A 26827-nucleotide genomic window follows, 5' to 3' on the forward strand; every position below is an offset into this window, starting at 1 on the left:
CTTCCTCTCCATCCTCTAAGCCATTCCTGCCCTGTAAAGCCTGAAAACACTTAACGCACAGATCACGGCATCGAATGGTATAAAGAGGGATTAAAAACATACAATTTAAAGGCTTAGAAAGCAAGTTTTTAATCATAGATCAAAACTAGGAAGGAGTTGTAATATCATGCAAATTGTATGAATAAGTGTGTAAAGACTTGATAAAAGCCACTCAAATCAGCACAAGATAAACCATAAAATAGTAGTTTATCAATCTCCCTACACTTAAACATTAGCATGTCCTCATGCTAAGCTCAAGGAGATAGAAAGAATGAATAGGGGAAAGTAAGACTCATGAAATGCAACCTATATATGAATGCAACTATATGCTGAGATGATTCTGTCTACTTGGTTAAAAGTAAATAAGTTCTTCAAGACAAACATCAATCAGATTCCACTAATGTAAATCACACAATAAGAGACTAGTAATCTTGTAAGAAGATAGCTCATGAAAGCAGGGATTATAGAATCAAGCATTGAACCCTCATTGGTAGTGTATATCACTCCAATCTCCCAAGTGTCTAGGACTAATCACTCTACTTTTCTCTAGTCATACTTTCTAGACTTTGTTCTTTATCTAACCAATCAAGAAAAATTTAGTATACCAATGCAAACATCATGAGGTCTTTTCAAGGTTGTAATGGGACTAAGGTAAGGGTGAGGATATATGTATGGCCAAGTGAGCTATAATATGAATCTTTGACTAACCTAAGCTCTTACCTAACACACACACATTCTATATACTTCTAAAATCATGCCTAACTATCCATAATTCCCACTTTTGTATCACATACTCATGTACCAAATATTTCTTTAATTTGACCACATATGCATTGATTGTTAAACTTAGCATTGGGCTAATTTTGTCCCCTTATTTATTTATTTATATTGTAATATTTTTTCTGTTTATTTTTTTTCCTTTTTTTTTTAAAATAATAAAGTAAACATAGCATATCAATGCACATGGATTTTAAATTTTTTTGGTCTCACATGAGTAGGTACCCAAATTCCCAATATTTTGTCAATAGAACACTGCACACTTTCATCAACCCAAGTTCCCACAGTTCTCCACACTTAATTAATACACAATCTCTATCTTAAGCTAACCAAAGATCCAATTCCGGTAATTAATTATTTTTCCGCTTAAGGCTAGTGATGTGGTAAAATATAGAACAAATGGAGATTAAAAGGCTCAAGGTGGCTAACAAACGTGATTGAAAGTGTAGGCTATTTGGGATAAGTGAGCTAAAATCAAGTGATGGCCTCAATCATATGCAAGCATGTAAATATACTAAACAGTGGACATATAGAATGGAACAAAGTAAAGTCTGCAATCATAGTGAATAAGTGTGCAAAGACTTGATAAAAGCCACTCAAATTAGCACAAGATAAACCATAAAATAGTGGTTTATCAAGCATCAATGGTTAGGAGGGCCTAAAAGAAACAAAATCTTGGCCTAAAAGTTCAAATGAACTCCTCTCCCTAACTATATGCTTGTGGTGTGAAGGTGTGAAGGTGTCAAGTGAAAAGCTTGAGACTGAGCAGTTAAAGTCATGATCCAAAGCAAAAAAAAGAAGAGTGTGCTTAAGAACTCTGGACACCACTGGCTAGGGAGTCTAGCAAAGCTGAATCACAATCCTAAAGGGTTCACCCAGTTAAGTGTCTGTGGCATTTATGTATCCGGTGGTAATATTGGAAAACAAAGCGCTTAGGGTCACGGCCATGACTCAAAAAAAGCTGTGTTCAAGAATAAAAAAGAACTAAACTAGGAAAGTCAATAATATCATCTGGATTCTAAGTTCCTAAGGACGCCAATCATTCTGAGCGTCAAAGGAAAGTGAGATGCCAAAACTATTCAGAAACAAAAAGCTACTAGTCATGCTCATTTAATTGAAACTGAGCTTCATTGAGAACTCTGAGATTTATTGTATCCTTTTCTTCTTTTTTATCCTACTTTGTTTTTGGTTTCTTGGGGACAAGCAATAGTTTAAATTTGGTGTTCTGATGAGCAGATATTTCATACGCTTTTTGGCATCATTTTCATATAGTTTTCATTATGTTTTGTTTAAGTTTTATTATATTTTCATAGGTTTTAGTGAAAAGTCATATTTTTGAATTCTACTTTGATTTTGTGTGTTTTATGATGATTTCAGGTAAATTCTGACTGAAATAGAGGATCTTTAGCAAAAGTCTAATTCAGAGACAGAGAAAGGACTGCAGATGCTGTCAGGATCTGACCTTCGTGCATTAAAAGGAGTATTTCTGGAGCTACAGAAATCCAAATGGTGCGCTCTCAACGGCTACGGAAAGCTAACATCCAGGGCTTTCCAGAAATATTTAATAGTCTATACTTTACTCTAGAAATGAAGGCCCAAAACTGGCATTCAACGCCAGCTACCTACCCTCTTCCTAGCGTTGGACGCCCAAAAGGGGGCAGCTGGCGTCCAACGCCCAAAAATGAGTCCAAAGCCAGCGTTCAATGCCCAAGAGGGAGTACCACACGTCGAAGGATGGATTTCGCACCTCTAGTCTATTCTATCATAATTTTTGTACTTCTTAGTTATTGGATTAGTATATATAAGAGAAGATCAACCATGTTTAGGATCTCTCTCCGGCATATCTTACATTCGAACATTATTCTATGTATAGTATGAGTCACTAATCTCCTAGGTTAAGGTTATGAGCTCTGCTGATTCTTATGGATTAATAATATCACTATTCTATTTCAATCAACGCTTGATTCCATTCTAAGATGTATCTTCGTTTTTTCATCCTAATGAATTAGGAGTGCAACTTGACCGTCATCCTTATTCACATAGGTTCTTGTGAGTCCTTGATGGGATAGTATTGAACCACAAGCTTGATTATACATCTCTTAGATTGCTAATCCACGGTTTCATTAGGTACTTGGAGACATCCGTGCAGCCGAGGTGCGGGTCGATTAGGGCCTTTGGGGTATAGGCTAGAATCAACGAAGCAGCGTTCTCTGATCCGGAAGATCCGACCTTGTCTGTGGCATTTTGAGTAGGATCACCAAGGGAATGGAATGCTAGAGCTTCACCCCCGTTCAGATTGGATGACCGCTGACCTGACGTTTGATTTGAAGCAGAGGAGATTAATGACCGCTGACCTGGCGTTAGTCAATTACAGCCTGCTGGTGAGCGGATAATTTATACCCTTTTGGCAATATTTTTACATAGTTTTTAGTATGATTTAGTTACTTTTTATTATATTTTTATTAGTTTTTATGCAAAAATCACATTTCTGGACTTTACTATGAGTTTGTGTATTTTTCTATGATTTCAGGTATTTTCTGGCTGAAATTGAAGGACCTGAGCAAAAATCTGATCCAGAGGCTGAAAAAGGACTGCAGATGCTGTTGGATTCTGACCCTCCTGCATTCAAAGCTGATTTTCTGGAGCTACAGAAGCTCAATTCGCACGCCCTCAACTGCATTGGAAAGAAGACATCCTGGGCTTTCCAGAAATATATAATAGTCCATACTTTGCCCGAGATTTGATGGTCCAAAATGGCATCTAAAGACAGCCTAAAACATCTTGGCATAAAACGCCCAAACTGGCACCAAAGCTGGCGTTTAACTCCAGGAACAGCCTATGCACGTGAAAGCTTCAATGCTCAGCCCAAGCACAAACCAAGTGGGCCCCGGAAGTGGATTTCTGCACTATCTGCACTTAATTATTCATTTTCTGTAAACCTAAGTTACTAGTTTAGTATAAAAACTACTTTTAGAGATTTATTTTATATCTTTTGATCACTTTTGAGCTTTTTGCCATATTTTACGTTTGGAGAGGCTGGCCATTCGGCCATGCCTATACCTTTTTCACTTATGTATTTTCTACGGTGGAGTTTCTACACCCCATAGATTAAGGTGTGGAGCTCTGCTGTTCTTCATGAATTAATGCAATTACTACTGTTTTCTATTCAATTCACGCCTACTTCTTCTCCAAGATATAATCTCGTACTTAATTCAGTTAAGTCAGAATAAAGGGGTGACCCGTGACAATCACCCAATCTTCGTTACTCGCTTAGCAAAGATTCGTGTGCCTGACAACCATAAAGCGGTCTAATTGATGTTCAATGTAGTCATTGGACGACAGCTGGAGTATATTCTCTTGGATATCTAATACACGGACTGAGTCCGTGAGATTAGTATCTTTGTGGTATAGGCTAGAACCAAATAGGCAGCCATTCCTGGGATCCAAAAAGTCTAAACCTTGTCTATGGTATTCCGAGTAGGATCCGGGAAGGAATGACTGTGACGAGCTTCAAACCTGCGAATGTTGGGCGCAAGTGATAGTGTGCAAAAGGATCAATGGATTCTATTCCGACGCTACCGGGAACCGACAGATGATTAGCCATGCGGTAGCTGTACCTGGTATTTTTCATCCGAGACGAGAAATCCGACAGTTGATTAGCCGTGCAGAAATCATAGAGGACAATTTTCACTGAGAGGATCTTACAGCTTGCCATGGAAGGAAGTAACGCATGGTTGGAAGGAGACAGTAGGAAAGCAGATGTTCAAAAGCAACGAAGCATCTTCAGACGCTTATCTGAAATTCCCACCAATGAATTACATAAGTAACTTTATTTTATTTTATGTTTTATTTATCTTTCAATTATCAAAACCTCATAACCATTTGAATCCACCTGACTAAGATTTACAAGATGACCATAGCTTGCTTCAAGCCGACAATCTCTGTGGGATCGACCCGTACTCACGTAAGGTTTATTACTTGGACGACCCAATGCACTTGCTGGTTAGTTGTGCGGAGATGTGAAAAGTGTGAATCACAATTTTTGTGCACCAAGTTTTTGGCATCGTTGCCGGGGATTGTTCGAGTTTGGACAACTGACGGTTCATCTTGTTGCTTAGATTAGGTAATTTTATTTTAATTTTCAAAAAAAAATTGTTCTTCAGAATTTTTAAGAATGAATTCTAGAGTATCATGAGATATGTTGAAGCCTGGCTGGCTGAGAAGCCATGTCTAATCTTTTGGACTGAGGCTTCCACTTCTCATTGACATGCTTGTATGTTTTATACTAAAGCTTGGCTGGCTATTTGGCCATGTCTAATCTTTTGGACCGAAGCTTTCACTTAAAGCTTGGCTGGCCATTGGCCATGTCTAATTCTTTTGGACCGAAGCTTTAGACTAACATTGCATGATTCCTAGGATTCTTATTAAAAATTTTGTATCCCTTTACTTTCTTTTTTTCAAAATAATTTTCGAAAAATACAAAAAAATTAATAAAATCATAAAAACCAAAAATTTTATGTTTCTTGTTTGAGTCTTGTGTCAAATTTTAAGTTTGGTGTCAATTGCATCTTTTTAATTTTTCTTTAATTTTTGAAAAAATATATGCATTGTGTTCCTCATTGATCTTCAAGTTGTTCTTGATGATTTTTCTTGTTTGATCTTTATATTTTCTTGTTTTGTGTCTTTTCTTGTTTTTCTTATGCAATTTTTAATTACTAGTGTCTAAACATTAAAAATTTCTAAGTTTGGTGTCTTGCATGTCTTTCTTTTCTTAAAAATTTTCAAAAATATGTTCTTGATATTCATCATGATCTTCAAAGTGTTCTTGGTGTTCATCTTGACATTCAAAGTGTTCTTGCATGCATTTTTTTGTTTTGATCTTAAACTTTTATGTTTTGTGTCATTTTTGTGTTTTTCTCTCTCATCATTAAAATTCAAAAATTAAAAATATATCTTTTCCTTATTTCAATCATAAATTTCGAAATTTTGAGTTGATTTGGTCGAAAATTTTTAAAATTTAATTGTTTCTTGTTAGTCAAGTCAAAATTTCAATTTAAAAACTTTATCTTTTCAAAATCTTTTCCTTATTTTTATTTCATATTTTCGAATTTATTACTAACATTTAATGTTTTGATTCAAAAATTTCAAGTTGTTACTTGCCTATTAAGAAAGGTTCAATCTTTAAATTCTAGAATCATATCTTTTAGTTTCTTGTTAGTCAAGTAATCAACTTTAATTTCAAAAATCAAATCTTTTTAATTTCCTCTTCAAATCTTTTTCAAAATGATTTTCAATCATATCTTTTTCAAAATTTAATTTCAAAATCTTTTTCTAACTTCTTATCTTTTTAAAATTGATTTTCAAATTTTTTTTCAATTACCCACTTGACTTTTTGTTTGTTTTACTATTTCTTATCTTTTTCAAAACCACGTAACTACTTTTCTCTCTCTCTAATTTTCAAAAATCACTAACCACTTTTTCAAAATTCTTTTTAATTAACTAATTGTTTTAAATTTTAATTTAATTTTAATTTTCTTCTTAAATTTGAATTCTAACTAATAATTAAAATAAAAACAAAAATATTTTTCTTTTCTTTTAAATTAATATTCGAATACTCTCTCTCTCTCTCTCATCTCTTTCTATTTAATTTATTTATTTACTAACACTTCTCTTCTTATAATTCGAACCCTCCCCCTCTCTGTGTGTTCAAATTCTTCTTCTTCCTTATTCATTCTATTTCTTCTATTCTTCTACTCACATAAAGGAATCTCTATACTGTGACATAGAGGATTCCTATTCTTTCCTGTTCTCTTCTTTTTCATATGAGCAGGAACAAGGATAAGAACATTCTTGTTGAAGCTGATCCTAAACCTGAAAGGACTCTGAAGAAGAAGCCAAGAGAAGCTAAAACACAACACTCTGGAGAGGACCTAACAGAAATTTTCAAAAAAGAAGTAGTTATGGTAGCCGAAAATAACAACAACGGTGGAGATGCAAGGAAGATGCTTGGTGACTTTACTGCACCCACTTCTGACTTCTATGGAGGAAGCATCTCAATTTCTGCAATTGGAGCAAACAACTTTGAGCTTAAGCCTCAATTAGTTTCTCTAATACAGCGGAATTGCAAGTTTCATGGACTTCCATTGGAAGATCCTCATCAGTTCTTGGCTGAATTCTTACAAATTTGTGACATTGTTAAGACCAATGAGGTTAATCATGAGGTCTACAAACTTATGCTTTTCCCCTTTTCTATAAGAGACAGAGCTAGGACATGGTTGGACTCACAACCTAAAGAAAGCCTGAACTCTTGGGAAAAGCTGGTCAATGCCTTCTTGGCCAAATTCTTTCCACCTCAAAAGTTGAGCAAGCTTAGAGTGGAAGTCCAAACCTTCAGACAAAAAGAAGGTGAATCCCTCTATGAAGCTTGGGAAAGATACAAGCAATTGATCAGAAGGTGTCCTTCTGACATGCTTTCAGAATGGAGCATCTTATGTATATTCTATGATGGTCTGTCTGAATTGTCCAAGATGTCATTGGATCACTCTGCTGGTGGATTTCTTCATCTGAAGAAGACGCCTGCAGAAGCCCAAGAACTCATTGAAATGGTTGCAAATAACTAGTTCATGTACACTTCTGAAAGAAATCCTGTGAATAATGGGATGACTCGGAAGAAAGGAGTTCTTGAGATTGATGCTCTGAATGCAATATTGGCTCAGAATAAAATATTGACTCAGCAAGTCAATATGATTTCTCAGAGTTTGACTGGAATGCAAGCTGCATCCGGCAGTACTAAAGAAGCTTCCTCTGAAGAAGAAGCTTATGACCCTGAGAATCCTGCAATGGAAGAGGTGAATTACATGGGAGAATCCTATGGAAACACCTATAATCCTTCATGGAGGAATTATCCTAATTTCTCATAGAAGGATCAACAGAAGCCTAATCAAGGCTTCAATAATAATAATGGTGGAAGAAATAGGTTTGGCAATAGCAAGCCTTTTCCATCATTTTCTGAGCAACAGACAGAGAATTCTAAGCAGAGCCTCTCTGACTTAGCAACCATAATCTCTGATCTAAGTAAGACCACTCACAGTTTTATGACTAAAACAAGGTCCTCCATTAGAAATTTGGAGGCACAAGTGGGTCAACTGAGTAAAAGAGTTACTGAAATCCCTCCTAGTATTCTCCCAAGCAATACAGAAGAGAATCCAAAAAGAGAATGCAAGGCCATAAACACGTCCAACATGGCCGAACCTGTAGAGGAGGGAAAGGCAGTGATTTCCACTAAGGAAGACCTCAATGGACGTCCACTGGCCACTAAGGAGTTCCCTATTGAGGAACCAAAGGAATCTGAGGCTCATACAGAGACCATAAAGATTCCACTGAACTTACTGTTGCCATTTATGAGCTCTGATGAGTATTCTTCCTCTGAAGAGGATGAAGATATTATTGAAGATCAAGTTGCTCAGTATTTAGGAGCAATCATGAAGCTGAATGCCAAGTTATTTGGTAATGAGACTTGGGAGGATGAACCTCCATTGCTCATCAATGAACTGAATACCTTGGTTCAACAGAAATTACCTCTGAAGAAACTGGACCCCGAAAAGTTCTTGATACCTTGCATCTTAGGCACCATGACCTTTAAGAAGGCTCTGTGTGACCTTGGTTCAAGTATAAACCTCATGTTACTCTCTGTAATGGAGAAACTGGGGATCTCTGAGGTACAAGCTGCAAGAATCTCATTAGAGAAGGCAGACAATTCAAGGAAACAGGCTTATGGACTTGTAGAGGATGTCTTAGTGAAGGTTGAAGGTTATTACATCCCTGCTGATTTCATAATCTTAGACACTGGGAAGGATGAAGATGAATCCATTATCCTTGGAATACCCTTCCTAGCCACAGTAAGAGCTGTGATTGATGTGGACAGAGGAGAGTTAGTCCTTCAATTGAATGAGGACTACCTTGTGTTTAAGGCTCAAGGATCTTCTTCTGTAACCATGGAGAGGAATCATGAAAATCTTCTCTCAATACAGAGTCAAACAGAGCCCCCACACTCAACTTCTAAGTTTGGTGTTGGGAGGCTACAATCAAGCTCTGAGTCTCTGTGAGGCTCTCTAAGAGCTCACTGTCAAGCTATTGATATTAAAGAAGCGCTTGCTGGGAGGCAACCCAATGTTATTTAATTATATTTATTTATTTTTCATTGTTATTTTATGTTTTCTTTAGGTTGATGATCATGTGAAGTCATAAAAATAACTGCAAAATTAAAGCAAAATGAAAAATAGCATCAAAAACAGCACACCCTGGAAGACAGGCTTACTGGCATTTAAACGCCAGTAAGGATAGCAGAATGGGCATTTAACACCCAGCCTGGCAGCATTCTGGGCGTTAAATGCTAGAATGGGTAACACTCTGTGCGTCTAACGCTAGAAAAGGCTGTCTGGCATCTGGCTTGCGTTAAACGCCAGAAATGGGTAGCAGACTGGCATTTAACGCCAGGAAAGGTAGCAGAGATGGCGTTAAACGCCAGAATTGACACACAGAGGGCGTTTGAATGCCAGAATGGTACAGGGAGCAGAATTCCTTGACACCTCAGGATCTGTGGATCCCACAGGATCCCCACCTACCCCACCTCTTCTTCCCTTATCTTCACACCTTTCCATAACACTCTTCCACAAATACCCTTCACCTATTAAATCTTACCATCTTCTCCATGATCTCTTCACCACTCACATCCATCCATCATAAAACCCCACCTACCTCACCATTCAAATTCAAACCATTTCCCTCCTAAACCCACCCCTTCATGACCGAATTCCCTCTCTCGCTTACCCTATAAATACCCCTCCTCACCACCTTCAATTTCACACAACATACACACTACTACCCCTTTTGGCCGAAACCACCACTACCTCTATCTCCTTCATTTCTTCTTCTTCTACTCCTTTCTTTCTTCTTTTGCTCGAGGACGAGCAAACCTTTTAAGTTTGGTGTGGAAAAAGCCTTGCTTTTTGTTTTTCCAAAACCATTAATGGCACCTAAGGCCAGAGAAACCTCTAGAAAGAGGAAAGGGAAGGCAATTGCTTCCACCTCCGAGTCATGGGAGATGGAGAGATTCATCTCAAAGGTCCATCAAGACCACTTCTATGAAGTTGTGGCCAAGAAAAAAAGTGATTCCCGAAGTCCCTTTCAAGCTCAAAAAGGGTGAATATCCAGAGATCCGACGTGAGATTCAAAGAAGAGGTTGGAAAGCTCTCACCAACCCAATCCAACAAGTCGGAATCTTAATGGTTCAAGAGTTCTATGCCAATGCATGGATCACTAAGAACCATGATCAAAATATGAACCCGAACCCAAAGAATTGGCTCACAATAGTTCGGGGGAATTACTTGGATTTCAGTCCAGAAAATGTAAGGTTGGCATTTAATTTGCCAATGATGAGAGGAGATCCTCACCCTTTCACTAGAAGGGTCAACTTTGATCAATGGTTGGACCAAGTCCTTAGGGACATTTGTGTGGAAGGAGCTCAATGGAAGAGAGACTCAAGAGGCAAGCCGGTTCAACTAAGAAGGCTTGACCTCAAACCCGTGGCTAGGGGATGGTTGGAGTTCATCCAACGCTCTATCATTCCTACTAGTAATCGGTCTGAAGTTACAATAGACCGGGCTATCATGATCCATAGCATCATGATTGGAGAGGAAGTAGAAGTTTCTGAGATCATACCTCTAGAACTCTACAAGGTGGCAGACAAGCCCTCTACTTTGGCAAGGTTAGCCTTCCCTCATCTCATCTGTAACCTATGCAATTCAGCTAGAATTGTCATAGAGGAAGACATCCTTATTAATGAGGACAAGCCCATCACTAAAAAGAGGATGGAGCAAACAAGAGAGCCCACTCATGGACCTCAACAAGAGCATGAGGAAATTCCTCATCAAGAAATCCTTGAGATGCCTCAAGGGATGCGCTTTCCTCCACACAGTTATTGGGAGCAAATCAACACCTCCTTAGGAGAATTGAGTTTCAACATGGGGCAACTAAGGATGGAGCACCAAGAGCATTCCATCATCCTCCATGAAATTAGAGAGGACCAAAGAGCCATGAGGGAGTATGTTTGTGTCTTTATTACATGATTATTAGTGTTTAAGTGTCTATGTCTTAAAGCTATGAATGTCCTATGAATCCATCACATTTGTTAAATAAAAAATGTTTTTAATTGCAAAAGAACAAGAAGTACATGATTTCAAATTCTATCTTGAAATTAGTTTAATTATTTTGATGTGGTGGCAATACCTTTTGTTTTCTGAATGAATGCTTGAACAGTGCATATTTTTGAATTTGTTGTTTATGAATATTAAAATTGTTGGCTCTTGAAAGAATAATGGAAAAGGAGAAATATTATTGATGATCTGAAAAATCATAAAATTGATTCTTGAAGCAAGAAAAAGCAGTGAAAAGCTTGCAGGAAAAAAAAGAGGCGAAAAAAATAAAAGAAAAAAAAAGAGAAAGAAAAAGAAAAAGCAAGCAGAAAAAGCCAATAACCCTTTAAACCAAAAGGCAAGGGTAAAAAGGATCCAAGGCTTTGAGCATTAATGGATAGGAGGGCCCAAAGGAATAAAATCCTAGCCTAAGCGGCTAAATCAAGCTGTCCCTACTTCTTCCTTCTTCTCCTCTGGAGCTTCCTTTTCAAATAGCTCTTCATTGGCCTTGGTCTCAAAGCCAGCTACTTTACCACTTCTTAATTGAATACCCTTGCAATCTTCTCCTGGGTTCACTGGTGCACGAATTGTGAATCACACTTTTCACAACTCGTGCCACTAACCAGCAAGTGCATTGGGTCGTCCAAGTAATACCTTACGTGAGTAAGGGTCGAATCCCACGGAGATTGTTGGTTTGAAGCAATCTATGGTTATCCTGCAATTCTTAGTCAGGAAGTCAATTTTATTTATCAGTTGAATTGCGAATAAACAAGAGAGTATGGGTTAAAGGTTACTTGTTATGCAGTAATAGAGAATATGTTGGAGTTTTGGAGATGCTTTGTCTTCTGAATCTCTGCTTTCCTCTATCTTTTGATTCACGCACGCACGTCCTTCTATGGCAAGCTGTGTGTAGGTGGATCACCGTTGTCAATGGCTACCATCCATCCTTCCAGTGAAAAGGGTCCAGGTGCGCTGTCACCGCACGGCTAATCATCTGCAGGTTCTCAGTTGTACCGGAATAGGATTTACTATCCTTTTGCGTCTGTCACTACGCCCAGCATTCGCGAGTTTGAAGTTCGTCACAGTCATCCAATCCCAGAATCCTACTCGGAATACCACAAACAAGGTTTAGACTTTCCGGATTCTCATGAATGCCGCCATCAATCTAGCTTATACCACGGAGATTCTGATTAAGGAATCTAAGAGATATTCATTCAATCTGATGTAGAACGGAGGTGATTGTCAGACACACGTTCATGGATTGAGGAAGGTGATGAGTGTCACTGATCATCACCTTCTCCATAGTTAGGCGCGAATGGATATCTTAGATAGGAACATGCATGTTTGAATGGAAAACAGAAATACTTGCATTAATTCATCGAGACACAGCAGAGCTCCTCACCCCCAACAATGGAGTTTAGAGACTCATGCCATCAAAGAGTACAAAGTTCAGATCTAAAATGTCATGAGATACAAAATAAGTCTCTAAAAGTTGTTTAAATACTAAACTAGTAGCCTAGGTTTACAAAAAATGAGTAAACTATGATGGGTGGTGCAGAGATCCACTTCTGGGGCCCACTTGGTGTGTGCTGGGGCTGAGACTTAAACAATTCACGTACATAAGGCTGTTTTGGGCGTTCAACGCCAGGTTTGGATCCATTTCTGGCGTTGAACTCCAACTTTTAATCCTTTTCTGGCGCTGGACGCCGGAATTGGGCAGAGAACTAGCATTGAACGCCAGTTTACATCGTCTATCCTTGAGCAAAGTATGGACTATTATATATTGCTGAAAAGCTCTGGATGTCTACTTTCCAAAGCAATTGGAAGCGCACCATTTTGAGTTCTGTAGCCCCAGAAAATCCACTTTGAGTGCAGGGAGGTCAGAATCCAACAGCATCAGCAGTCCTTTTTCAGCCTGAATCAGATTTTTGCTCAGCTCCCTCAATTTCAGCTAGAAAAATACCTGAAATTACAGAAAAATACACAACTCATAGTAAAGTCCAGAAATATGAATTTTTCCTAAAAACTAATGGAAATAAACTAAAAACTAACTAGAATATACTAAAAACTATATGAAATTAACCCCAAAAAGCGTATAAAATATCCGCTCATCACAACACCAAACTTAAACTGTTGCTTGTCCCCAAGAAACTAGACAAATAAAATAGAAGACTAATAGGTTGAGAAGCAATAATATCTCAGAGTTTTTGAGTGAAGCTCAGATTCTAATTAGATGAGCGGGATTAGTAGCTTTTTGCTTCCGAACAGTTTTGGCATCTCACTTTATCCATTGAAGCTCGGAGTGATTAGCATCTATAGGAACTTAGAATTCAGATAGTGTTATTGATTCTCCTATTTTAGTATGATGATTCTTGAACACAGCTATTTCATGAGTCTTGGCCGTGGCCCTAAGCACTTTGTTTTCCAGTATTACCACCGAATACATAAATGCCACAGACACATAATTGGGTGAACCTTTTAGATTGTGACTCAGCTTTGCTAAAGTCTCCAATTAGAGGTGTCCAGAGTTCTTAAGCACACTCTTCTTTTTGCTTTGGACATTGACTTTAACCGCTCAGTCTCAAGTTTTCACTTGACACCTTCACGCCACAAGCACATGGTTAGGGACAGCTCGGTTTAGCCGCTTAGGCCAGGATTTTATTCCCTTAGGCCCTCCTATCCACTGATGCTCAAAGCCTTGGGATCCTTTTTATTACCCTTGCCTTTTGGTTTTAAGGGCTATTGGCTTTTTTTTTTTTTGCTTCTTTTTCTTGCTTCAAGAATCATTTTTATGATTTTTCAGATTATCAATAACATGTCTCATGTTCATCATTCTTTCAAGAGCCAACATATTTAACAGTCTTAAACAACAAATTCAAAGGACATATGCACTGTTCAAGCATTCATTCAGAAGACAGAAAGTATTGCCACCACATGTAACTAATTAGAATTTCTCTTATTAAAAACTCAAAATTTTATTGCCTCTTATTCAAAAGATCTACTATTTTATTCATGTTTGCTGATGATGAGAAAAATAAACTATGGCTTAATTGGAGATAAAATCAAAATAGATACTAATTACTACTATATGACTCCTAAGGTGAACTTCTATAATGACACTATCACAGAGTTAAAGTAGAAATTGGAATTTAACAACCTTTGTTCTGGGAAGTGGATGTTCCTCTGATCCGTGGGGTGCTTGGTCCTTCAAGAGATAACTTCTGGCGCTTCAATTCCCTTAAGTCACGCCCTTGCTCCTCTTGTTCTTTAAACATATAGGTAAGAATTTGACTGTGTTCCTTCTGTTCTTTTATTATTTGTTCCATAGCTTCCCGTATCTTGGTAACAGACGTCTCAAGATACTCCCCGTATTCAGATTGAGGGATTTCTGGGAGAAATTCCTGTGTTTTCTTCTTGGTGGGATCATCCTGTGCTTGTTGTTTTTCCATTGATGCTTTGGTGATTGGTTTCTCAACTGAGATATACTCAGTTATTCCCATCCTTACTCCGGCGTCCTTGCAGAGCAGAGAAATCATGCTTGGATAAGCCAACCTGGCCTCTTTAGAATTTTTGTTAGCAATTTTGTAGAGTTCAGCTGAGATTAGCTGATGAACTTTCACTTCTTTTCCCATCATGATGCAATGGATCATCACTGCTCTTTTAACAGTGACTTCAGAACGGTTGCTAGTGGGCAATAGAGAATGCTCAATGAAGTCCAGCCATCCTCTGGCGACTGGTTTGAGATCTTCTCTCTTGAGTTGATTTGGGACACCCTTTGTGTTGGTGGTCCACCTGGCTCCAGGGATACATATGTCCTCTAGAATCTTATCCAGACCCTTGTCTGTTCTCATCATTCTCCTGTTGAAGGAGTATGGATCATCTTTCAGCTGAGGTAGCTTTAAGATCTCCCTGATCCTGTCAGGGTGGGTATGAACAATCTTTCCTCTGACCACGGTCCGATAGTCATAGAAAGCAGTCCCAGATAGTTTCTGCTTGTCAGTTTGCCACATATTAGCATAGAACTCCTGAACCATGTTCCTCCCTACTTTCGTTTTAGGATTAGCTAGGACTTCCCAGTTCCTGATTCGAATTTGCTCCTGGATCTCCAGATATTCATCTTCTTTCAGATCGAATCTAACTTCTGGGATCACTGATCTCAGACCCATTATTTTGTTATAATGGTCTAAATGTTCTTTAGATAAGAACTTCCCTTGATTCCAAAGTGGTTTTGGAATGCTCTCTTTCTTGCCTCTTGGAGTGGGTTGTTTTCCTTTAGGAGCCATGATCTTAGTGATCGCGGATAAACACACCAAACTTAGAGGTTTGCTTGTCCTCAAGCAAAAGAAAAGAAAGGAGAGGGATAGAAGGAGAGCTAGGTGCAATTGTTGATGGAAGGGGAGGGAGGCCGAACCCAAATTTAAAGGGAGGGAGGGTGGGTTTTCGAAAAAAGAGATAAAGATATGATAAAAAAGATTGATTTGGAAAAGATAAGATAGAAGATATGATAAGAGAGGATGTAGTTTAAAATTGAAAAGATATGAAAGATTTTTGAAAAAGATAGATCTAGATTTTGAAAAAGATAAAGTGGATATTTTGAAAAAGATATTGATGAGTTGAAAAGATAGATTTGTTTTTAAAAAGATTTGAAAAGAGTTGGATTGAATTTGCAAAGAGGGTTTGTGCTTATGGATTAAGATATATTTGATATTTTTAAAGTAGGATTTTTAGAGATTGGGGATTTTAGAAATCAGGGCTCTTAACATGTTTATGTAAAAAAAATCATGCATTGAAACATAAAATTTAAAATTAGAATGAAAAATATGTAGAAAAACGAATTTGGCTCCTCCCTACCATCCTGGCGTTTGAACGCCCAAACACTGCCTGTTTTGGGCGTTCAACGCCCAAATGCTGCTCTCCTGGGCGTTCAACGCCCAATTGTTGCCCTTTTCTGGCGTTGAACGCCAGAAAGCTATCCTTTACTGGCGTTCAGCGCCCACTGGATGCCCCTTTTGGGCGCTGAACGCCCAAAATGGGCCTTCACTGGCGTATTCTTGCCAGTGAGCTCCCTTTCTCTGTTTTGTGTGTAGATTCCTTCTGTAACCCTGTGAATTTATGAAAATGATGATTTACCTTAGTATCAATGAACTCTATACAAACAAATAAAAATAAAAATAAAAATAGGGCAAAATGCCTAGAGGATTGATGCCCCATGGCTGGGTTGCCTCCCAGCAAGCGCTTCTTTATTGTCTTTAGCTGGACCTTGCTGAGCTTTTAGTCTAGCTTCAGCATTGAGCATTCTTGCTCAACGTTGCCTTCAATATAGTGCTTGATTCTCTGTCCATTGACAATGAACCTCTTATCAGAATCAATATCTTGAAGCTCCACATAACCATATGGTGATACACTTGTAATCACGTATGGTCCCCTCCACCGGGATTTCAATTTCCTGGGGAATAGCCTGAGTCTAGAGTTAAACAGCAGAACCTTCTATCCTGGTTCAAAGATTCTAGATGACAGCTTTCTGTCATGCCACTTTTTTTATTTCTCTTTATAAAGCTTGGCATTTTCGAAAGCTGTGAATCTGAATTCCTCTAGCTCATTTAACTGGAGCAATCTTTTTTCTCCTGCTAACTTGGCATCAAAGTTTAGGAATCTGGTTGCCCAGTAGGCTTTATGTTCCAGTTCCACGGGCAGGTGACATGCCTTACCATACACAAGTTGGTATGGAGAGGTCCCTATAGGGGTCTTGAATGCTGTTCTGTAAGCCTACAGAGCATCATCCAAGCTCCGTGCCCAATCCTTTCTACGGGTACTTACTGTCCGTTCTAGGATTCTCTTTAATTCTCTGTTAGAGACTTCAGCTTGCCCATTAGTTTGTGGATGATATGGAGTAGCCACCTTATGGCGAATTCCATACCGAACCATGGCAGAGTAAAGCTGTTTATTGCAGAAGTGAGTGCCCCCATCACTGATGTGTACTCTAGGGACACCAAACCTGCTAAAGATATGTTTCTGGAGGAACTTCAGCACTGTTTTAGTATCATTGGTGGGTGTGACAATGGCCTCAACCCATTTTGATACATAGTCAACTGCCACCAGAATATAAGTGTTTGAGTATGATGGTGGGAAAGGTCCCATGAAGTCAATTCCCCATACGTCAGACAACTCAATTTCCAAGATTCCTTGTTGAGGCATAGCGTAACCATGAGGCAGATTACCAGCTCTTTGGCAACTGTCATAGTTACGTACAAACTCTTGGGAATCTTTATAGAGTGTGGGCCAATAGAAGCCACATTGGAGGACCTTGGTGGCTGTTCGCTCACCTCCGAAATGGCCTCCATATTGAGATCTATGGCAATGCCACAGGATCCTCTGTGCTTCTTCTCTAGGCACACACCTACGGATTATTCCGTCTGCACATCTCTTAAAGAGATAGGGTTCATCCCACAAGTAGTACTTTGCATCAGTAATTAATTTCTTTTTTTGTATCCTGTTGTACTCCTTGGGTATGAACCTTGCAGCTTTATAGTTTGCAATATCGGCAAACCATGGTATTTCCTGAATGGCAAATAAATGCTCATCCGGAAAAGTCTCAGAGATCTCAAGAGAGGGGAGGGGCGTCCCTTCTATTGGCTCTATCCGGGAGAAATGATCAGCCACTTGGTTCTCTGTCCCTTTTCTGTCTCTTATTTCTATATCAAACTCTTGCAGAAGCAACACCCATCTGATGAGCCTGGGTTTTGAATCCTGCTTTGTGAGTAGATATTTAAGAGCAGCATGATCAGTATACACAATCACTTTTGATCCTACTAAGTATGATCTGAACTTGTCAATGGCGTAAACCACTGCAAGTAATTCTTTTTCTGTGGTTGTGTAATTTTTCTGGGCATCATTTAGAATGCGACTAGCGTAATAAATGACGTGCAGAAGCTTGTCATGCCTCTGTCCCAACACTGCACCAATGGCGTGATCACTGGCATCACACATTAGCTCAAATGGTAATGTCCAGTCTGGTGTAGAAATAACTGGTGCTGTGACCAGCTTAGCTTTCAGCGTTTCAAATGCCTGCAGGCACTCTATGTCAAACACAAATGGCGTGTCAGCAGCTAGCAGATTGCTTAGAGGTTTTGCAATTTTTGAAAAATCCTTTATAAACCTTGATGAGCGGATATTTTATACGCTTTTTGGGGATAATTTCATATAGTTTTGAGTATGTTTTAGTTAGTTTTTAGTCTATTTCTAGTAGTTTTTAGGAAAAATTCATATTTCTGGACTTTACTATGAGTTGTGTGTTTTTCTGTAATTTTAGGTATTTTTCTGGCTGAAATTGAAGGAGCTGAGCAAAAATCTTCTTCAGGCTGAAAAAGGACTGCTGATGCTGTTGGATTCTGACCTCCCTGCACTCAAAGTAGATTTTCTGGAGCTACAGAACTCGAAATGGCATGCTTCCAATTGCGTTGGAAAGTAGACATCCAGGGCTTTCCAGAAATATATAATAGTCCATACTTTGCATAAGGATAGACGACGTAAACTGGCATTCAACGCCAGTTCTCTGCCCAATTCTGGCGTCCAGCGCCAGAAAAGGATCAAAAACTGGAGTTGAACGCCCAAACTGGCATAAAAACTGGCGTTCAACTCCACAAATGGCCTCTGCACGTGAATTGCTTAAAGTCTCAGCCCCAGCACGCACCAAGTGGGCCCCAGCACACCAAGTGGGCCCTAGAAGTGGATCTCTGCATCATCCATCATAGTCCACTCGTATTTTGTAACCCTAGGCTACTAGTTTAGTATTTAAACAACTTTTAGAAACTTATTCTGTATCTCATGACATTTCAGATCTAAACTTTGTATTCTCTGACGGCATGAGTCTCTAAACCCCATTGTTGGGGGTGAGGAGCTCTGCTGTGTCTCAATGAATTAATGCAAGTATTCCTGTTTTCCATTCAAACACGCTTGTTCCTATCTAAGATGTTCATTCGCGCTTAACTGTGATGAAGGTGATTATCCGTGACATTCATCACCTTCCTCAAACCATGAATGTGTGCCTGACAACCACCTCCGTTCTATATCCGATTGAATGAGTATCTCTTAGATTCTTTAATCAGAATCTCCGTGGTATAAGCTAGAACTGATGGCAGCATTCATGAGAATCCGGAAAGTCTAAACCTTGTCTGTGGTATTCCGAGTAGGATTCAAGGATTGAATGACTGTAACGAGCTTCAAACTCCTGAAGGCTGGGCGTTAGTGACAGATGCAAAAGGATAGTAAATCCTATTCCAACCGGATCGAGAACCAACCGGTGATTAGCCGTGCTGTGACAGAGCGCGTGAGCGTAGTTTTCACTGGAAGGATGGAAGGTAGCCATTGACAACGGTGATCCACCAACACACAGCTTGCCATAGGAGGACGTGCGTGCGTGAATCAGAAGACAGAGGAAAGCAGAGATTCAGAAGACAAAGCATCTCCAAAACTCCAACATATTCTCCATTACTACACAACAAGTAACTTTTAATTTATGCTCTACTGGTTATTTATAATTCAACTGATAAACATAATTGACTTCCTGACTAAGATTTACAAGATAACCATAGATTGCTTCAAACCAACAATCTCTGTGGGATTCGACCCTTACTCACGTAAGGTATTACTTGGACGACCCAGTGCACTTGCTGGTTAGTTGTGCGAAGTTGTAAGAGAGTAATGTGAACAGTAACATTACAATTTCATGCACCAAGTTTTTGGCGCCGTTGCCGGGGATTGTTCGTGTTTGAACAACTGACGGATTATTTTGTTGCTTAGATTAGGAAAAATCTTTCTTTTTTTGGTTTAGAGTCTTTTATTAATTACCCCTTGTTAAAATACTTTAAACTTATAGCTCAGTTATTTAGAACGTGGTGTTTATGTTCATGATAATTGGCTATCATATTTTTTAAAAAAAAAAAAACCTTTTTCAAAAATAATTTTTCTATTAAATCCTGTGCCAAACTTTAAGTTTGGTGTTTTCAAAAATAATCTTTCTTAAAATTTATGAAGGTCCTATAACTCATTTGGCTAGAACATTAATTTGATTGGGTTAGAATCTTTTATACTCTTTTCAAAACCTTTTTTTTTTTTCAAAAATATTTTTTTCTATTAAATCTTGTGCCAAACTTTAAGATTGGTGTTTTCTTGTTGATTCCCCTTTGATTTTCGAAAATTTTGGTTTGGTTTTCTAAAAATTTTAAGTTTGGTGTTCTTCCTTCATGTTCTTGTGTTCTTGTGAGTCTTCAAAGTGTTCTTGAGTTTTCCTTGTGTCTTGATCTTAAAATTTTTAAGTTTGGTGTTCCTTGGTGTTTTCCCTCCAAATTTTTCGAAAACAAGGAGCATTAGATCTAAAAATTTTAAATCTTGTACCATCTTATTGTTTTTCTCTCTCCTCACTAAATTCAAAAAATACCTTTTCAAAATATCTCTTCTAACTTCCTAACTTCTTATCTTTTCAAATTTGTTTCAACTAACTAACTAACTTTTTGTTTGTTTCTTAACTTTTTCAAAACTACCTAACTAACTCTCTCTCTCTAATTTTCGAAAATATCTTCCCTCTTTTTCAAAAATTTCATTTTTTTTTAACTAATTTTTTTTAATTTTTTTTTTTTACGAAAAAAAAAATAATTTTCAAAATTCAAATTCTTTTTAGTTATTTTATTTTATTTAAGTATTTACTTCTTATAAAATAAAATAAATAAAAAGATAAATCAGTCCAAGTTATATCCATAGATCCATCATGGACATAAGTGGAAATGAACAGTCCAGGAGGACTCTGGGGTCATATTCTAACCCCTCTACTGCTTCATATGGGAGTAGCATATGCATACCCTCCATTGGAGTTAGTAGTTTTGAGTTGAATCCTCAGCTCATTATCATGGTGCAGCAAAATTGTCAGTATTCCGGTCTTCCACAGGAAGAACCTACAGAGTTTCTGGCACAATTTTTACAAATTGCTGACACAGTACATGATAAGAAAATAGATCAGGATGTCTACAGGCTATTACTGTTTCCATTTGCTGTAAAAGATCAAGCTAAAAGGTGGTTAAATAACCAACCTAAGGCCAGCATAAGAACATGGAAACAGCTGACAGAAAAATTCCTGAATCAATATTTCCCTCCAAAAAGGATGACACAGCTAAGGCTGGACATCCAAGGCTTTAAACAAGGAGATAATGAATCTCTTTATGATGCCTGGGAGAGATACAGAGAGATGCTACGAAAATGCCCCTCTGAAATGTTTTCAGAGTGGGTTCAGTTAGACATCTTCTACTATGGGCTTGCAGAAGGAGCTCAGATGTCTTTAGATTACTCAGCTGGTGGATCTATCCATATGAGAAAGACAATCGAAGAGGCTCAAGAGCTCATTGATACAGTTGCCAGGAATCAGCATCTGTATCTAAGCAGCAACCCTTCCATGAATGAAGAGGTTAAAACAGTAGCTGCTGAATTCAGTACTGTAAAACAAGCTGCTGAATTCAATCAGCAATTAGATTTTCTAACAAAGCAGCTAGCTGAATTCAAAGACAGGTTACAGGAGACAAGGATAGCTAATATACATATGGAAGAACAGTTTAAGCAAACAAAGCAGCAGCTATCAAAGCAAATAGCAGAAGAATGCCAAGCAGTTCAATTAAGAAGTGGGAAAACATTAAATACCCCACCTCAAAGCATCAAAAATTCAAGAAATGAGCAACCCACCATAGATTCCCTTGAGGACAGTAAGAGCCCAGGGAAAAATAATTCTGGCACTAAAACGCCAGAAAATGGGTGGAAGGCTGGCGCTGAACGCCCAGACCATGCCCAAAACTGGCGTTCAGCGCCAGAAACAAGGCAGGATTGGCGTTCAACGCCAGAAACAGGCAAGAATCTGGCGTTGAACGCCCAACAGGGGCACATTTCTGGTGTTCAGGCACCAGGAACAGACAGTGAGCTGGCGTCTAACGTCACTCCAGCTTCTGACTCTGGCATTCAATTGCCAGTGAGGGATCAGACACACACAAGTGCTGATAACAACCCCTCTAAAAAGGCTTCTTTAACCACTAAGGTTGAGGGATATAAAGCCAAGATACCTTATCCTCAAAAACTCCGGAAAGAGGAGCAGGATAAGCAATTTGCTCGCTTTGCAGATTATCTAAGGACTCTGGAAATAAAGATTCCATTTGCAGAAGCACTTGAGCAAATACCTTCTTATGCCAAGTTCATGAAAGAGATCTTGAGTCATAAAAAGGAGTGGAGAGAAACAGAAAGAGTTCTCCTCACTGAAGAATGCAGTGCAGTCATTCTGAAAAGCTTTCCTGAAAAGCTTAAAGACCTTGGGAGTTTTCTGATACCATGCATATTGGAAGGTGATTGCACCAAGACAGCCTTATGCGATCTTGGGGCAAGCATCAACCTAATACCTGCATCCACTATTAGGAAGCTTGGCTTAACTGAAGAAGTTAAACCAACCCGGATATGTCTCCAACTTGCTGATGGTTCCACTAAATACCCATCAGGCGTGATTGAGGACATGATTGTCAGAGTTGGGCCATTCGCCTTTCCCACTGACTTTGTTGTGCTGGAAATGGAGGAGCACAAGAGTGCTACTCTCATTCTAGGAAGACCCTTCCTAGCAACTGGACGATCCCTCATTGACGTCCAACAGGGGGAAATAACCCTGAGAGTCAACGATGACGAGTTCAAGTTGAACGCTGTCAAAGCCATGCAGCATCCAGACACATCAACAGACTGCATGAAAGTTGACCTTATTGACTCTTTGGTAGAAGAGATCAACATGGCTGAGAGTCTCGAATCAGAGTTGGAAGACATCTTTAAAGATGTTCAGCCTGATTTGGAGGATTCAGGGGACATGAAAGAGCCTCTGAACTTTCTTCTGAAAGAGGAAAAACCTCCTAAACCAGAGCTCAAGCCACTGCCACCATCCTTGAAATATGCATTTCTAGGAGAAGGTGACACCTTTCCAGTGATCATAAGCTCTGCTTTAAATTCACAGGAAGAGGAAGCACTTATTCAAGTGCTAAGGACACACAAGACAGCTCTTGGGTGGTCCATAGGTGACCTTAAGGGCATAAGCCCAGCTAGATGCATGCACAAAATCCTATTGGAGGATAATGCCAAACCAGTGGTTCAACCACAGAGGCGGCTAAATCCAGCCATGAAGGAAGTGGTGCAGAAAGAGGTCACCAAATTACTAGAGGCTGGGATTATTTATCCCATTTCTGATAGCCCCTGGGTGAGCCCTGTTCAAGTCGTCCCAAAAAAGGGAGGCATGACAGTGATTCATAATGAAAAAAATGAACTGGTTCCTACAAGAACAGTTACAGGGTGGCGCATGTGTATTGACTACAGAAGGCTCAATACAGCCACCAGAAAGGATCATTTTCCTTTACCATTCATAGACCAGATGCTAGAGAGACTAGCAGGTCATGATTATTACTGCTTTTTGGATGGCTACTCAGGCTATAACCAGATTGCAGTAGATCCCCAGGATCAAGAGAAAACAGCATTCATATGTCCATCCGGAGTGTTTGCTTATAGAAGGATGCCCTTTGGGCTATGCAATGCACCTGCAACCTTCGAGAGATGCATGCTCTCTATTTTCTCTGATATGGTGGAAAAATTTCTGGAAGTCTTCATGGATGACTTCTCAGTATATGGAGACTCATTCAGCTCCTGTCTTGATCACCTGAAACTTGTTCTGAAAAGATGCCAAGAAACCAACCTAGTTTTAAACTGGGAAAAGTGTCACTTCATGGTGACTGAAGGAATTGTTCTTGGGCATAAAATCTCAAACAAGGGAATAGAGGTAGATCAAGCAAAAATAGAGGTAATTGAAAAATTACCACCACCTGCCAATGTTAAGGCAATCAGAAGCTTTCTGGGGCATGCAGGATTCTATAGGAGGTTTATAAAGGATTTTTCAAAAATCGCAAAACCCCTAAGCAATCTGCTAGCTGCTGACACGCCATTTGTGTTTGACACAGCATGCCTACAGGCGTTTGAAACGCTGAAAGCTAAGCTGGTCACAGCACCAATCATTTCTGCACCAGACTGGACATTGCCATTTGAGTTAATGTGTGATGCCAGTGATCATGCCATTGGTGCAGTACTGGGACAGAGGCATGACAAGCTTCTGCATGTCATTTATTATGCCAGTCGCGTTTTAAATGATGCCCAGAAAAATTACACAACCACAGAAAAGGAATTACTTGCAGTGGTTTACGCCATTGACAAGTTCAGATCCTACTTAGTAGGATCAAAGGTGATTGTGTACACTGACCATGCTGCTCTTAAGTATCTACTCACAAAGCAGGATTCAAAACCCAGGCTCATCAGATGGGTATTGCTTCTGCAAGAGTTTGATATAGAAATAAGAGACAGAAAAGGGACAGAGAACCAAGTAGCTGATCATCTGTCCCGGATAGAGCCAGTGGAAGGGACGTCCCTCCCCTTCCTTGAAATCTCTGAGACATTCCCTGATGAGCATCTATTTGCCATTCAGGAAGCACCATGGTTTGCCGATATTACAAACTATAAAGCTGCAAGGTTCATACCCAAGGAGTACAATAGAATACAAAAAAAGAAACTAATTACTGATGCAAAGTACTACTTGTGGGATGCGCCCTATCTCTTTAAGAGATGTGCAGACGGAATTATCCGTAGGTGTGTCCCCAGAGAGGAAGCACAGAGAATCTTATGGCATTGCCATGGATCTCAATATGGAGGTCATTTCGGAGGTGAGCGAACAGCCACCAAGGTCCTCCAATGTGGCTTCTATTGGCCCACACTCTATAAAGATTCCCGAGAGTTTGTACGTAATTGTGACAGTTGCCAAAGAGCTGGTAATCTGCCTCATGGTTACGCCATGCTTCAACAAGGAATCTTGGAAATAGAGTTGTTTGATGTATGGGGAATTGACTTCATGGGACCTTTCCCACCATCATACTCAAACACTTATATTCTGGTGGCAGTTGACTATGTATCAAAATGGGTTGAGGCTATTGCCACACCCACCAATGATACTAAAACAGTGCTGAAGTTCCTCCAGAAATATATCTTTAGCAGGTTTGGTGTCCCTAGAGTGTTAATCAGTGATGGGGGCACTCACTTCTGCAATAAACAGCTTTACTCTGCCATGGTTCGGTATGGAATTCGCCACAAGGTGGCCACTCCATATCATCCACAAACCAATGGGCAGGCTGAAGTCTCTAACAGAGAATTAAAGAGAATCCTGGAACGGACAGTAAATACCCGTAGAAAGGATTGGACAAGGAGCTTGGATGATGCTCTGTGGGCTTACAGAACAGCATTCAAGACCCCTATAGGGACCTCTCCATACCAACTCGTGTATGGTAAGGCATGCCACTTGCCCGTGGAACTGGAACATAAGGCCTACTGGGCAACCAGATTCCTAAACTTAGATGCCAAATTAGCAGGAGAAAAACGATTGCTCCAGCTAAATGAGCTAGAGGAATTCAGATTCACAGCTTTCGAAAATGCCAAGCTTTATAAAGAAAAATCAAAAAAATGGCATGACAGAAAGCTGTCATCTAGAATCTTTGAACCAGGACAGAAGGTCCTGTTGTTTAACTCTAGACTCAGGCTATTCCCCGGGAAACTGAAGTCCCGGTAGAGGGGACCATACGTGATTACAAGTTTGTCACCATATGGTTATGTGGAGCTTCAAGATATTGATTCTGATAAGAAGTTCATTGTCAATGGACAGAGAATCAAGCATTATCTTGAAGGCAACACTGAGCAAGAATGCTCAAGGCTGAAGCTAGATTGAAAGCTCAGCAAAGTCCAGCTAAAGACAATAAAGAAGCGCTTGCTGGGAGGCAACCCAGCCATGGGGCAACAGTCCTCTAAGCATTTTTGCCCTATTTTTATTTTTATTTGTTTATATAAAGTTCACTGACACTAAGGTACAAAGTCATTTGTATAAGTTTACAGGGTTACAGAAGGAATCAGCACACAAAACAGAGTAAAAGAGCTCAATGGCAAGAAAACGCCAGTAAAGGGGCATTTTGGGCGTTCAGCGCCCAAAATGGGCATCCACTGGGCGCTGAACGCCAGTAATGGCAGCATTTGGGCGTTCAACGCCAGAAATGGCCACCCACTGGGCGTTGAACGCCAGGAATGGCAGCAACTGGGCGCTGAACGCCCAGGAGATCAGCATTTGGGCGCTGAACGCCCAAAACAGGCAGTGTTTGGGCGTTCAAACGCCAGGAGGACAGGGAGGAGCCAAATCCAGTAATCCCACACGTATTTCCATTTCAATTTCAAAATTTTTGCTTCAATGCATGATTTTTACATGAACATATCAAGAACCTTGATTTCTAAAATCCTTAATTTCTAAAAATCCATCTTTCCAAATTCAACCCAACTCTTTTCAAAATCTTTTCTGAAAAATCTATCTTTTTCAAAATCTATCTTTTTCACTCAAAAATCTTTTCAACTAATCCATATCTTTTTCAATATCTTTTTCATATTATCTTTTTCAAAATCCAGAATTATCTTTTTCAAAAATCTATCCTATCTTTTCAAAATTAAACTATATCTTCTATCTTATCTTTTTCAACTCAATCTTTCTATCTTATCTCCTCCAATTTTTCGAAAAATCCACCCCCCCTTTAAATTGGGTTCGGCCTCCCCCCTCCTTCATCAACAAGTGCTACTCAATCTCCTTCTATCCCTCTCCTTTCTTTTCTTTTGCTTGAGGACAAGCAAACCTCTAAGTTTGGTGTGTTTTTCCGAGATCACTAAGATCATGGCTCCCAAAGGGAAACAAT

General features: G+C 39.3%; 1 non-coding gene across 1 annotated transcript; it reads right to left on the reverse strand.

Moving 5' to 3' along the window:
- Positions 1 to 7181: 7181 nt before the first annotated feature.
- Positions 7182 to 7289, reverse strand: LOC148572022 (small nucleolar RNA R71). The gene has a single exon (XR_015908786.1). It is a non-coding gene; the product is annotated as a small nucleolar RNA R71 (small nucleolar RNA).
- Between the last annotated feature and the right edge of the window lie 19538 nt (positions 7290 to 26827).

Source organism: Arachis ipaensis, chromosome B3, assembly GCF_059453495.1.
Source record: "Arachis ipaensis isolate K30076 ecotype BB chromosome B3, ASM5945349v1, whole genome shotgun sequence".
Taxonomy (NCBI): Eukaryota; Viridiplantae; Streptophyta; class Magnoliopsida; order Fabales; family Fabaceae; genus Arachis; species Arachis ipaensis.